The sequence below is a fragment of the Schistocerca nitens genome, chromosome 3 (genome assembly GCF_023898315.1).
Source record: "Schistocerca nitens isolate TAMUIC-IGC-003100 chromosome 3, iqSchNite1.1, whole genome shotgun sequence".
NCBI lineage: Eukaryota > Metazoa > Arthropoda > Insecta > Orthoptera > Acrididae > Schistocerca > Schistocerca nitens.
In genome coordinates, this window is record NC_064616.1 from 919,652,066 (window position 1) to 919,666,591 (window position 14,526).

Sequence of the window (14,526 nt, forward strand, 5' to 3'; positions counted from 1 at the left end):
CGTTACAAAATGGTTGAGTCACGCATTTAATAGGTAAGATTAATACAGCTGTAGGTCATAGAAAACAACAAATTTGTAAAAATGTAGACTCATTACATATTGAGAAATCATCTCATATTTCGCAACAGTGCAGATGAAAATGCATTCCGCACAGATTGCAAACTGTACTAAGACCAAAATATAAGGTTAGCGGAAATGAAAGTTGGATTGGTAAAGCGAGAGCATATGAAATAAAATGACAACATTCTGAGTTCACGTACGTGAATCAGACAGGAAGAAACTTTAAAATGAAGTTCAAAGAACAGAATGCTAAATAATATAGTTCATCAGAGGTGGAAAAACACCTTATGAATGAGCAGCACTTGTGTGGAAGCATCATTGACAGCTTGAATATATTGCATTTACAAGAAAAGCCATGGTTACTTTGAAATTTAAAGTAAATCGAAATATTTGGCGCCTCAGAGATCAACGAGTCAATGTGTTAGGGAAAAATACAGACGTGTCCATTGGACGTTACTGGATCCACTATAGCGAAATTCTTGTAAAAAGCAGCCACCAAATTAGTATCTTTAGCACCTTAATCAAGGTTTTATGTTTCGAGACTGTAGTTTACTATATCGTAGTGAGCATATTTTGGGATCAGAATGAAGCGTTAGTCATGAATATTCGAGTGGTTTCCAAGTGTTGTGTGTATTTAGGAAAATTAATGATTAACGTCGCATCGACAACGAGGTCACTAGAGACGGAGCACAAGGTCGGACTGAGGAGGGATGAGGAAGTCGGCCACATCCTTTGAAAAGAAACATTCTGGCATTTTCCATAAGCGATTTCGTGAAATCACGGAAAACGAGGATGGCTGGAAGGGGATTTGAACCATCATCTTCCCGAATGGGAATCCAGGGGATGATATATCAGTGAAAATTACGGTCTGTCAGATATCAACAGATACGAGCAATATAATATAGGTGTAAGACTTTTTGTTTTTCTGTGGCGTAGGCAAACAGAAGGTCAAAGGTTTTTGAGTCTACAGCTGTGTCGTATAAAATATTTGTCATTGGTAGTTGCCTGACTGTTAACTTTCGTTAGTCAATAAGCAGATTTCTGTAGGAGCGTTGAGCGCCACAAGTAATTACCAATTTTTCACTGCGATATGCGTAATGGAGAGTCTTATACTTTTGACAACGCATGTTCGCTACTTAAACCATCCGTTCGACACCGATTTTATCATTGATGTATAAGAGACGTCTGGGCAATAACAATGGTGACAGTTTCAATAAACTACATTAAACAACAGATGCCCATTCGACCAGTCAGTTTTGAGCAACAGTGTTAAGTAGCGGAAGTGCAACCGTAGTGTGTCAACGTCATTGGCCTATACGTCGCAGTGGAACGACATCTCTAAATGAAGAGTTCAAGACATTCTCCAGAATTTTTTTAAGAAGAGAAAAGTATGTGCAAAGTTTGTTCCACACACCTTGACTCTTGAATAAAAGCAATGACTCGTGGACGCCTGCTATGACGTGATTGAAATGCAAAACGCGGAAAATTCTTTTCTGGAAAAAATCATCACCGGTGATGAGACTTGGTGTTATGAATACAGTATGAACCTACCAGAAAAAAAACAAAGGGCCCAAATACGCATGAAGGCCCAACGTTTTGACGACGTACCCGGCATTCAGATCAGTATGACGTGCGAGGTGACCAACATCCCAAGGAAGGACTTTTCTGACCGTTTCACATGGTTGTATGAACGTTTAGTGCTTTGTTCCCAAGTCGGGGTATGAGGGGTGAGGAGAGACTATGTAGAACATCTGATGCATTACCATCACCATCTTAACGTTTCTATATTTTTTATTAATCCAGTGTCTCTGTGGACTCTGCCTAATAGTATGACACTTCTAAGCTACGTAATACTACATGGACAATACGTACATATTTCCGTTAAATGTGGGTTAGTATGTGAAATAGCGCGAAATAATTATTTGTGTTTTCCTTGTTTATAGAACTTTTTCCTGGTATCCTAACTTTTCTAACCTTATGTTTCGAATGGTATAAACAATACATTTGGGTAACTGGTGCGTCATAGTCTCCACTCTGATACCGCGATAAAGTTGTGCAGTATAGTTTCACAACAGTTAACCTAGTTTCTATAATGGCTTCAGCCAGGAGAATGTATATTTTGTCGAGGGAAAGGGTACGCATATCTTGAAAAAATCTTGTGTATGCAATATGATAGAAGTATGTCTTGCAGTGTGCTTCCAATCGTAGCATAAGGCAGTAAATGAAGTTGTTGCTTCGTTTCTGTCAGTTGTGAGCTAGAGCATCTTCATCAGGGTGTGCGGTCTTCACCCTGGTCGGTCGGAGTTTTTGCAGGCTTTCCCTGCATTGCCTCCATAACATCTCTTCGACGAATGGTGTGTGGTTCTTCTCTTTTAGTTGGTGTCATCTGTTTGCCCTTTTCAGATTATCTTGTCTTCTCTGTGTCCGCGTGTGCGGACAACGGTGCTGACCCGTGGCGGGCCGACTGCACACCTCCCGGCGCGGACGGCGCAGGGAGCGCCTCACTGCGGCTGCTGCTTGGCGGCCGCTTGTGTGGCCGTCAGCAAGGCCTCTGCAACGCGCTGCAGCGTGTCGGCAAGGCTTGCGACCTTGTCGATCGCCACAGAGAGTGCAGAGACGGCTGCTGCCAGAATGTCTTCATTCGCTGCAGGTGCAGCGTCACGCCTTGGCGCAGCAGTCTGACGGGCGGTGGCAGTCGTGTTGCCACTCTTGCCTCCGCCCGTTGATGTGGCTTCTTCTTTGCGCATTTTCCCCTTGTGGGGGGAAACACGCTCGGCTTCTGGTGTGCCCTCACGGGCACGTTTGTTGGCGCGGATGCGCCTTCTTCTGCTCCCCACGGTGGTGGGGTGGTTGTCAGCGCCTGCGGCTGTCCTTTGGGTAGTCGCTGTTGCCTGCCGCCTCGCCGGTTTTGCGCCTGGGCGCGGACGGCCGTGGGAGCGGCCGGCAGACTTCTGTGCAGGCTTCCCGCGCTGGCGAGCAACCGCGGCTATGAACACTTCACAGCCGCGATAACTTGCCACGTGCGGGCCGCCGCAGTTTGCACACTTGGGTGTGTGCGTCCTTGGTAGCGGGCAGAGCCCACTTGCGTGGGGGCCTGCGCACTTCACGCATGCCTCGGGAAAGGCACAGTGGCGAGCCACGTGTCCCATTCCCTGGCAGCGGAAGCACTGCACGAGCCCCCTCTTCTGCTTGATCTGTCAGTTGTGCAGTACGTTTTTGTGGACATAGAAGTGCTCATCCTACTATGCCCTTACCTGCAGCTTTGGAGCCATACATGTAGTTACTGAAATACTGAGAGAAATTACCAGTGATTCTGTTTTTCACTAATTACTGTGCTCCAAAAAATACTTTTGTAGGATAGTAAAATATATCGATTCCGCCAATTATTTATTTTATGCGTAGTCAGAGCTAGAATATGTCTGGTGCTATTTCCTTTAGTTGAATAGTGCTGGTACATAAGTCAGATGTTTCGGCACATTTACAACTATTCATTTCCCAAGGAAACAGCAATTCCAGTTTATGTGTTATTGGATGGAATGTATTGCAGAATGTCACTTTAGAAAGAATGTGTGTGACAGTACTTTCAAGCAAGTAGTATTGGACATTTCTGCTATCTCCTCCATGAGTTCATTTTTTAGCACGAAACGTATAGCTTCTTAGCATGTGCTCAATGAATGAAGCCGATTTTGTGTTATAAACTGGAAACATCTTTTCAATTGCTTCTGCTGATGTAGATGCAACCATAATCGGTTCTAGATTTGTTAGACACATGTAATTTGATTCTAAAGCATTTTGTTTGTCTTGCATGATTCATGATCTGGAACAATCGACAATAGTTGTGTTAACAGTTCAAATAAGTAATCCTTTACATGCTAATCAGATTTTATCTGCCATATCGTCTAATTCAATGTCTATTTTGTTCCTTCAAGGCAAATGTCTTAAGTTTTCAGAAACGTATCATCAGCATAATGCATTACTGCAACAACTCTTGGCAGCCGGGCTCCCATGACCACTATGAAACTTTAATTAGAGGAGAGTTTGGTTCTAGTCCGGATGGAATGCCAACACTGGTCTATCTAGGACCAAGCCATTGATTTTACACATGTAGGAGTACACGCCTCATAACTAGAAGTTTGCTTATACCGTACACGAAATTGTGGAGTAGTCTTACATCTGTATTTTTTTCCATAAAAAAGGATCGATAACGTAATTAGAAAGGGGATATACCCTTTCGAAGTCTACAAACATGACTGTAAGACGCAGAGATTCCATATATGCTGTTTGTATACATATTGTAAGTTGAGTCAAATTACGTGATTGTTTCTGAAACAAGTTAACAGGCTAGGATATCGGTTTTTAATTATTTTTGTATAGTGTTTGCTGTGTACGATGAGGCAGCTGTAGGTCCATTGGAGAAGTCAGCTCTTGCACTGTCTCAAGATTTCGGAATCGGTATAATTATCTACACAGTCCGGTTTTTGCGAAATGATTCAAATACAGTATTGTACTATAAAAATTGACAGAGTCTTCCGTCGCTGGCTGTCAGAAATATGTTGTAATTAACAATAAAAACGTAGTATGTTGTTGCCTTACAAGGCTACCATCAGTCACAATAATTGACAAAGACAGCAACACGACTTTGTACTATAAGGTTTCTTTTCCGTGGGCTTTGCAAATCTCATTGCATACTCAATACTCTCCACTACATTTTCATCGTTAATCTATCATAAAAATGTTCCAGCACAAAATCTTTGGCAGATTGTGATAAAATACTCAACACTGCATAAAAATATCGTCTATTTATGGTGCTGATTTTTGTTCTGTTAAAAAAAAAGGAGGTAACGAAATGGTTACATACTGATCGCTCACTTTTACGTGGCCGCTCTGTGATCGGTGGATGTCGGCTGGATTCGTGCTGTTCAGGAATGTTTACGGTCGTTGCCAATCTTGGCTATGTAACACTACTGCCCGCCATAACAATAAGTAGCCTTTGTAAACACAGCGTAGATCCGTGTGCGTTGTTGTGCGTAGTGATCGATATTAGTTACAAAAATGAGTGATTCGCCATATACTTTCGTTTCACTTTTGTGATTCATTACTCCATTTCAGTTCGTTTATTTTATACGCTATATGCTTGCTGCTCTGAGAAAGGGGGGCGAGGGCTTGTCTCAGCAGCCAATGTGTTACCAGCTGATCACAAGCTTCCGTTCCCAGTATCCTCCGTTCAGGGGTCAAGTAAAAGTGTGCGATCAGTACTTTCATTGGGCAACTCAGAATTTCTGGCGGTACTAGAGTGGTATGATTTGTCTGAAAATATACACTCCTGGAAATGGAAAAAAGAACACATTGACACCGGTGTGTCAGACCCACCATACTTGCTCCGGACACTGCGAGAGGGCTGTACAAGCAATGATCACACGCACGGCACAGCGGACACACCAGGAACCGCGGTGTTGGCCGTCGAATGGCGCTAGCTGCGCAGCATTTGTGCACCGACGCCGTCAGTGTCAGCCAGTTTGCCGTGGCATACGGAGCTCCATCGCAGTCTTTAACACTGGTAGCATGCCGCGACAGCGTGGACGTGAACCGTATGTGCAGTTGACGGACTTTGAGCGAGGGCGTATAGTGGGCATGCGGGAGGCCAGGTGGACGTACCGCCGAATTGCTCAACACGTGGGGCGTGAGGTCTCCACAGTACATCGATGTTGTCGCCAGTGGTCGGCGGAAGGTGCACGTGCCCGTCGACCTGGGACCGGACCGCAGCGACGCACGGATGCACGCCAAGACCGTAGGATCCTACGCAGCGCCGTAGGGGACCGCACCGCTACTTCCCAGCAAATTAGGGACACTGTTGCTCCTGGGGTATCGGCGAGGACCATTCGCAACCGTCTCCATGAAGCTGGGCTACGGTCCCGCACACCGTTAGGCCGTCTTCCGCTCACGCCCCAACATCGTGCAGCCCGCCTCCAGTGGTGTCGCGACAGGCGTGAATGGAGGGACGAATGGAGACGTGTCGTCTTCAGCGATGAGAGTCGCTTCTGCCTGGGTGCCAATGATGGTCGTATGCGTGTTTGGCGCCGTGCAGGTGAGCGCCACAATCAGGACTGCATACGACCGAGGCACACAGGGCCAACACCCGGCATCATGGTGTGGGGAGCGATCTCCTACACTGGCCGTACACCACTGGTGATCGTCGAGGGGACACTGAATAGTGCACGGTACATCCAAACCGTCATCGAACGCATCGTTCTACCATTCCTAGACCGGCAAGGGAACTTGCTGTTCCAACAGGACAATGCACGTCCGCATGTATCCCGTGCCACCCAACGTGCTCTAGAAGGTGTAAGTCAACTACCCTGGCCAGCAAGATCTCCGGATCTGTCCCCCATTGAGCATGTTTGGGACTGGATGAAGCGTCGTCTCACGCGGTTTGCACGTCCAGCACGAACGCTGGTCCAACTGAGGCGCCAGGTGGAAATGGCATGGCAAGCCGTTCCACAGGACTACATCCAGCATCTCTACGATCGTCTCCATGGGAGAATAGCAGCCTGCATTGCTGCGAAAGGTGGATATACACTGTACTAGTGCCGACATTGTGCATGCTCTGTTGCCTGTGTCTATGTGCCTGTGGTTCTGTCAGTGTGATCATGTGATGTGTCTGACCCCAGGAATGTGTCAATAAAGTTTCCCCTTCCTGGGACAATTAATTCACGGTGTTCTTATTTCAATTTCCAGGAGTGTATCTACGATCATCTCTCCCACGCTTTTCAAAATTTTAGGTCGTTGGTTCCTATGTTGCAGGGCCTTAATTCGTCTTCAAGTACCTGTGAAGTTAGTATACGTCCATGAGACGCTACGAAATTAGCTAGCTTTAATTTCTTTACGCAGAGCTTACTTCACTTCATCTTCTGATCACTCATATTTTCGAAATTTATCGAGAAACTTCTTTGCACGTTGTTTTCTCAATCCGTTTTTCTTTGCCGCAACAGCTCTTGAACATTGTACAACCAATTAAGATTCCATAGTTCTTTGGTTTCTTTGATATTTTCCTGTTTGTATGATTTTGAGATTCCCCCCATGAACCATGGACCTTGCCGTTGGTGGGGAGGCTTTCGTGCCTCAGCGATACCGATAGCCGTATCGTAGGTGCAACCACAACGGAGGGGTATCTGTTGAGAGGCCAGACAAACGTGTGGTCCCTGAAGAGGGGCAGCAGCCTTTTCAGAAGTTGCAGGGGCAACAGTCTGTGAGATTGACTTATCTGGACTTGTAACACTAACCAAAACTGCCTTGCTGTGCTGGTACTGCGAACGGCTGAAGGCAAGGGGAAATTACAGCCGTAATTTTTCCCGAGGGCATGCAGCTTTACTGTATGGTTAAATGATGATGGCGTCCTCTTGGGTAAAATATTTCGGAGGTAAAATAGTCCTCCATTCGGATTTCCGGGAGGGGACTACTCAGGAGGACGTTGTTCATGAGACCCAGAAAATATTAGATACAGGCTCCCAGATAGATGCTATTTTTCTTGACTTCCGGAAGGCGTTCGATACAGTTCCGCACTGTCGGCTGATAAACAAAGTAAGAGCCTACGGAATATCAGACCAGCTGTGTGGCTGGATTGAAGAGTTTTTAGCAAACAGAACACAGCATGTTGTTATCAATGGAGAGACGTCTACAGACGTTAAAGTAACCTCTGGCGTGCCACAGGGGAGTGTTATGGGACCATTGCTTTTCACAATATATATAAATGACCTAGTAGATAGTGTCGGAAGTTCCATGCGGCTTTTCGCGGATGATGCTGTAGTATACAGAGAAGTTGCAGCATTAGAAAATTGTAGCGAAATGCAGGAAGATCTGCAGCGGATAGGCACTTGGTGCAGGGAGTGGCAACTGACCCTTAACATAGACAAATGTAATGTATTGCGAATACATAGAAAGAAGGATCCTTTATTGTATGATTATATGATAGCGGAACAAACACTGGTAGCAGTTACTTCTGCAAAATATCTGGGAGTATGCGTGCGGAACGATTTGAAGTGGAATGATCATATAAAATTAATTGTTGGTAAGGCGGGTACCAGGTTGAGATTCATTGGGAGAGTGCTTAGAAAATGTAGTCCATCAACAAAGGAGGTGGCTTACAAAACACTCGTTCGACCTATACTTGAGTATTGGTCATCAGTGTGGGATCCGTACCAGATCGGTTTGACGGAGGAGATAGAGAAGATCCAAAGAAGAGCGGCGCGTTTCGTCACAGGGTTATTTGGTAACCGTGATAGTGTTACGGAGATGTTTAATAAACTCAAGTGGCAGACTCTGCAAGAGAGGCGCTCTGCATCGTGGTGTAGCTTGGTCGCCAGGTTTCGAGAGGGTGCGTTTCTGGATGAGGTATCGAATATATTGCTTCCCCCTACTTATACCTCCCGAGGAGATCACGAATGTAAAATTAGAGAGATTAGAGCGCGCACGGAGGCTTTCAGACAGTCGTTCTTCCCGCGAACCATACGCGACTGGAACAGGAAAGGGAGGTAATGACAGTGGCACGTAAAGTGCCCTCCGCCACACACCGTTAGGTGGCTTGCGGAGTATAAATGTAGATGTAAATTAGGACAAAGAGAACTGGCGTTCTACGGATCGGAGCGTGGAATGTCAGATCCCTTAATAGGGCAGGTGGGTTAGAAAATTTAAAAAGGGAAATGGATAGATTAAAGTTAGATATAGTGGGAATTAGTGAAGTTCGGTGACAGGAGGAACAAGACTTCTGATCAGGGGAATACAGGGCTATAAATACAAAATCAAATTGGGGTAATGCAGGAGTAGGTGTAAGAATGAATAAAAAATGGGACTGCAGGTAAGCTACTACAAACAGCATAGTGAACCGCATTATTGTTCTCCAATATAGACACAAAACCCACGCCTACCACAGTAGTAAAAGTTTACATGCCAACTAGCTCCGCAGATGACGAAGAGATTGATGAAATGTATGATGCGATAAAAGCAATTATTCAGATAGTGAAGGGAGACGATAATTTAATAGTCATGGGTGAATGGAATTCGATAGTAAAAAAAGGAAGAGACGGAAACATCGTAGGTGAATATAGAATGGGAGTAAGGAATGAAAGAGGAAGCCGCCTAGTAGAATTATGCACAGAACATAACTTAATCACAGCTAACACTTGGTTCAAGAATCATAAAATAAGTTTGTATACATGGAAGAAGCCTGGAGATACTGGAAGCTCTCAGATAGATTATATAATGGTAAGACAGAGATTCAGGAACCAGATTGTAAATTGTAAGACATTTCCAGGGACAGATGTGAACCCTGACTATAATCTACTGGTTATGAACTGTAGATTAAAACTGAAGAAACTGCAAAAGGATGGAAATTTAAGGAGATGGGACATGGATAAACTGAATGAACCAGAGGTAGTAGGGAGCTTCAGGGAGAGCATTAGGGAACGATTGACAAGAATGGGAGAAAGAAATACAGTAGAAGAAGAACGGGTCGCTTTGAGAGATGAAATAGTGAAGGTAGCAGAGGATCAAGTAGATAAAAAGACGAGGGCTAATAGAAATATCCAGAAGAGATATTTAATTAATGAAACGAGAAAATATAAAAATGCAGTCAATGAAGCAGGCAAAAAGGAATACAAACGTCTCAAAAACGAGATCGACAGGAAGTGCAAAGTGGCTAAGCAGGGATAGCTAGAGGACAAATATAAGGATGTAGAGGCGCATATCACTAGGGGTAAGATAGATACTGCCTACAGGAAAGTTAAAGAGACCTTTGGAGAAAAGAGAGCCACTTGTATGAATATCAAGATTTCAGATGGAAACTCAGTTCTAAGCAAAGAAGGGAAAGCATAAAGGTGGAAGGAGTATATAGAGGGCCTGTACAAGAGCGATGTTTTTGAGGACAATATTATAGAAGTGGAAGAGAATGTACATGGAGATAAAATAGGAGATATGATACTGCGTGAAGAGTTTGGGAGAGCACTGAAAGACCTAAGTCACAACAAGGCCCCGGGAGTAGACAACATTCCATTAGAACTACTGACAGCCTTGGGAGAGCCAGGCCTAACAAAAGTCTACCATCTAGAGAGCAAGATGTATGAGACAGGCGCAATACCCTCAGACTTCAAGAAGAATACAATAATTCCAATCCCAAAGAAAGCAGGTGTTGACAGACGTGAAAATTACCGAACTATCAGTTTAATAAGCCACGACTGCAAAATACTAACACGAATTCTTTCAGACGAATGGAAAAACTGGTAGAAGCCGACCTCGGGGAAGATCAGTTTGGATTCCGTAGAAATGCTAGAACACGTGAGGCAATACTGACCCTACAGCCTATCTTAGAAAATAGATTAAGAAAAGACAAACCTACGCGTCTAGCATTTGTAGACTTAGAAAAAGCTTTTGACAATGTTGACTGGAATACTCTCTTTCAAATTGTGATGGTGGCAGGGGTAAAATACAGGGAGCGAAAGGCTATTTACAATTTGTACAGAAACCAGATGGCAGTTTTAAGAGTCGAGGGGCATGACAGGGAAGCAGTGGTTGGGAAGGGAATAAGACAGGGTTGTAGCCTGTCCCCGATGTTATTCAATCTGTATATTGAGCAAGAAGTAAAGGAAACAAAAGAAAAACTTTGAGTTGGAATTAAAATCTATGGAGAAGAAATAAAAACTTTGAGGTTCGTCGATTACTCTGTAATTCTGTCACAGACAGCAAAGGACCTGGAAGAGCAGCTGAACGAAATGGACAGTGTCTTGAAAGCAGGATATAAGATGAACATCAACAAAAGCAAAACGAGGATAATGAAATGTAATCGAATGAAATTGGGTGATGCTGTGGGAATTAGATTAGGAAACGAGACGCTTAAAGTAGCAAAGGAGTTTTGCTATTTGGGGAGCAAAATAACTGATGATGGTCGAAGTAGAGAGGATGGAAAATGTATACTGGCAATGGCAAGGAAATCGTTTCTGAAGAAGAGAAATTTGTTAACATTGAGTATAGATTTAAGTGTCAGGAAGTCGTTTCTGAAAGTATTTGTGTGGAATGTGGCCATGTATGGAAATGAAACATGGACGATAAAACAATTTAGACAAGAAGAGAATAGAAGCTTTTGAAATGTGGTGCTACAGAAGAATGCTGAAGATTAGATGGGTAGATCACATAACTAATGAGGAGGTACTGAATAGAATTGGAGAGAAGAGAAATTTGTGGCATAACTTGACTAGAAGAAGACATCAGTTGGTAGGGCATATTCTGAGGCATCAAGGGATCACCAATTTAGTATCTGAGGGCAGCGTGGAGGGTAAAAATAGTAGAGGGGGACCAAGAGATGAATACACTAAACAGTTTCAGAAGGATGTGGGTTGCAGTAGGTACTGGGAGATGAAGAAGCTTGCACAGGATAGAGCAGCATGGAGAGCTGCATCAAACCAGTCTCTGGACTGAAGATTACAACAACATGATTTTGAGAAATGTCTCTTTTATTAGGTCGACAAATGTTTTTTGAGAATAATTCCCGTCGTGGAAAATACTTAGCTAAGGAATTAGGTGTCGAGTCTAAGTATCGCAATCTTTCCATCGTGCTTCTTTTGTACCTCATTTACCCTTTAACCCACTTTACTGAAGCAGTAAATATTCTTACTTTAATCTCAGTTGGGAGATAATCTGATCCCATTTTGCCATTTTAAATTGTCTATTGGGTTAACGTACGAATTTTGAAGCTCATGTGCTTCTTTCTGTCGAGACTGTCTTCGATAAGGACCAAATACTGTGGGAGATTTTCTGTCTCGAAGTAACACTAATTCGTATTCTCCGATTATTATCTCTTCTAGTTGTCTTTAATGCCGGTCCACAACTTCCCAGTCTCGTATGGCATACCGATAATGACACCTAGGATCAAATATGGTGGTTGTATCTGGGTGAGAATACACCATCCTGGATTCAAGTTATGGACAGAGCTGTAATAAGGTGATCCTGCGCCTTAGGCATAACTGCCATACCTCTCCCACCATTAACTTCTCTGCAGTTTTACTTACCGAAATTTACACTCGTTACCCAAAACATTATTAACACCTGTTCAACAACGTGCTGGTCCATTTTCGAACCCAGTATAGAAGCGATACTGCGTAACGTGGGTCCAAAAAGTCCTTGGTAGGTTTCCGGCGGAATGAGGCACCAGATGTCTACACACGTGCATTGCTGTTGTTTTGTGGGAATAGAGCTGGCACCCGATAGCGTGTCTGATTGGGCTCATATTAGGGGTATTTTGTTGCCAACTCACCAATGTGGGTTCACTACCACTCTCCTGAAACCACTGAGGCACGACTCTGGCCACGTGAAATGATACTTATACTGCTGGAAAGTGGCATCGCCATTGGGGAAGATATTTGGTCCGCAATAACATTCATTAGTCCGAAGCTTTCATGGTGGCTTATATTGGTGCCTCAGGACCCATGGGAGACTACCATCCCCCCCCCCCCCCCCCCCCGCCACCGCCCCGTGTCTATGGGGCAATGCATGTTTCGAGTCGCCGTTCGCCTGGGTGAGAGTGCATTACGACACGACCATCGACCTGATGTCACAAGTAATCTGATTAATCCCATCAGGCGACAGGTTTCTATTTATGATCCTGCGCACACTGCAGCTTTAATTACGATGTCGTTGGGTCAGTATTGGAACACTTAAGGTTCATCTGGCGTGGAGAATCGTGTTCGACAACGTGCTCCAAAACACTTGTACCTACACCAGCACTGCATTCTGTCGAAAGATCTGCCACAGATCGCCATCTATTTTGTCTATTCTGGTTTACAGGTAGGGAAAGCCTCCGATCTCCACGTTCCGTAATGAGGCGAGGACATTTAACAACTTGTCCCCTAATCCTGGTTTAACCGTTCTTCAACAACTTTTCACAGACTATCACGACAGCAGCACACAAACAGACGAACTGCTTCGATGTGTCCAAGATGATCGTTCCTTGGCAGTCGGCCATATCAACCTATCCTGTTTCAAAATCGCTTTTGCCAGTCTGTTTCCCCATTTGCGGCCTATATTATCACTATGAGGATTCCAGATATTCTCTGGATAACCACCACAGTGATGTTAGCTAAAAACAGCTAAATCCGCACTCCAAGCAGACTGACTATTCAGCAGTGTTAAAATTTAAATAGATAAATTTCTGTGTTAATTAACGGATTTCTCTATTGATCGGCCGTTTACGACATACACTGAGGTAACAAAAGTCATGGGGTAGAGATATGCACATATACAGATGGCGGTAGCATCGTCTACCCAAGGTATAAAGGGGCAGTGCACTGGCGGAGCTATCAGCTGTACTCAGATAGTTCATATGAAAAGGTTTCTTACGTGATAGTGTCTGCTCGATGAGAATCAACAGACTCTGATCGCGTAATGGTAGCTGGAGCTACAAACAAGAATGGGCTCTGAGCACTATGGGACTCAACTGCTGAGGTCATTAGTCCCCCTAGAACTTAGAACTAGTTAAACCTAACTAACCTAAGGACATCACAAACATCCATGCCCGAGGCAGGATTCGAACCTGCGACCGTAGCGGTCTTGCGGTTCCAGACTGCAGCGCCTACAAACAAGAGATTTTTCATGTTGGAAATCGTTAGGGAATACAATATTCCGAAATCCACAGTGTTTGCAGCGTGCTGAGAATACCCAATTTCAGGCATCACTATTTACCGTAGACAACACAGTGGCCGATAGCCCTCACTTAACGACCGAGAGCAGCGCCGTTGCGTAGAATTGTCACTGCTAACAGACAAGCAACCCTGCGTGAAATAACCTCAGAAATAAATGTAGGACGTACGCGAACGTATACGTTATGCTAGTGCAGCAAAATCTGGCGTTAATGGGCTATTGCACCAGACGACCGACGCGAGTACCTTTGCTAAGAGCACATCGCCTGCAGCGTCTCTCTTAGGATCGTGACCACATCAGTTGGACGGTAGACGACTGGAAAACCGTAGGCTGATCACAAGAGTTCCAATTTCAATTGGTAAGAGCTGATGGCAGGGTTCAAGTGTGGCACACACCCCAAGAAGCCATGGAGCCAAGTTGTCAACAAGGCATTGTGTAAGCTGGTGATGGTTCCATAGTGGTGTGTGCTGTGTTTACTTGGAATTGACTGGGTCCTCTTGTCCAAATGAACCAATCATTGACCTAAAACGGTTATGTTCGGCTACTTGGAGACCATTTGCAGCCATTCATGGGCTTCATGTTGCCGGTGAACGATGGAATTTTTATGAATGACAATGTGTCATGCCACCACTCCACAATTGTTTGCAATTGGTTTCAAGAACATTCTTGACAATTTGAGTGAATGATTTGTCCAACCAGATTGCTGGACACGAATCCCATCGAATATTAGTGGGACATAATCGAGAGGGCATTTTGTGCACAAAATCCTACACTGGCAACACTTTC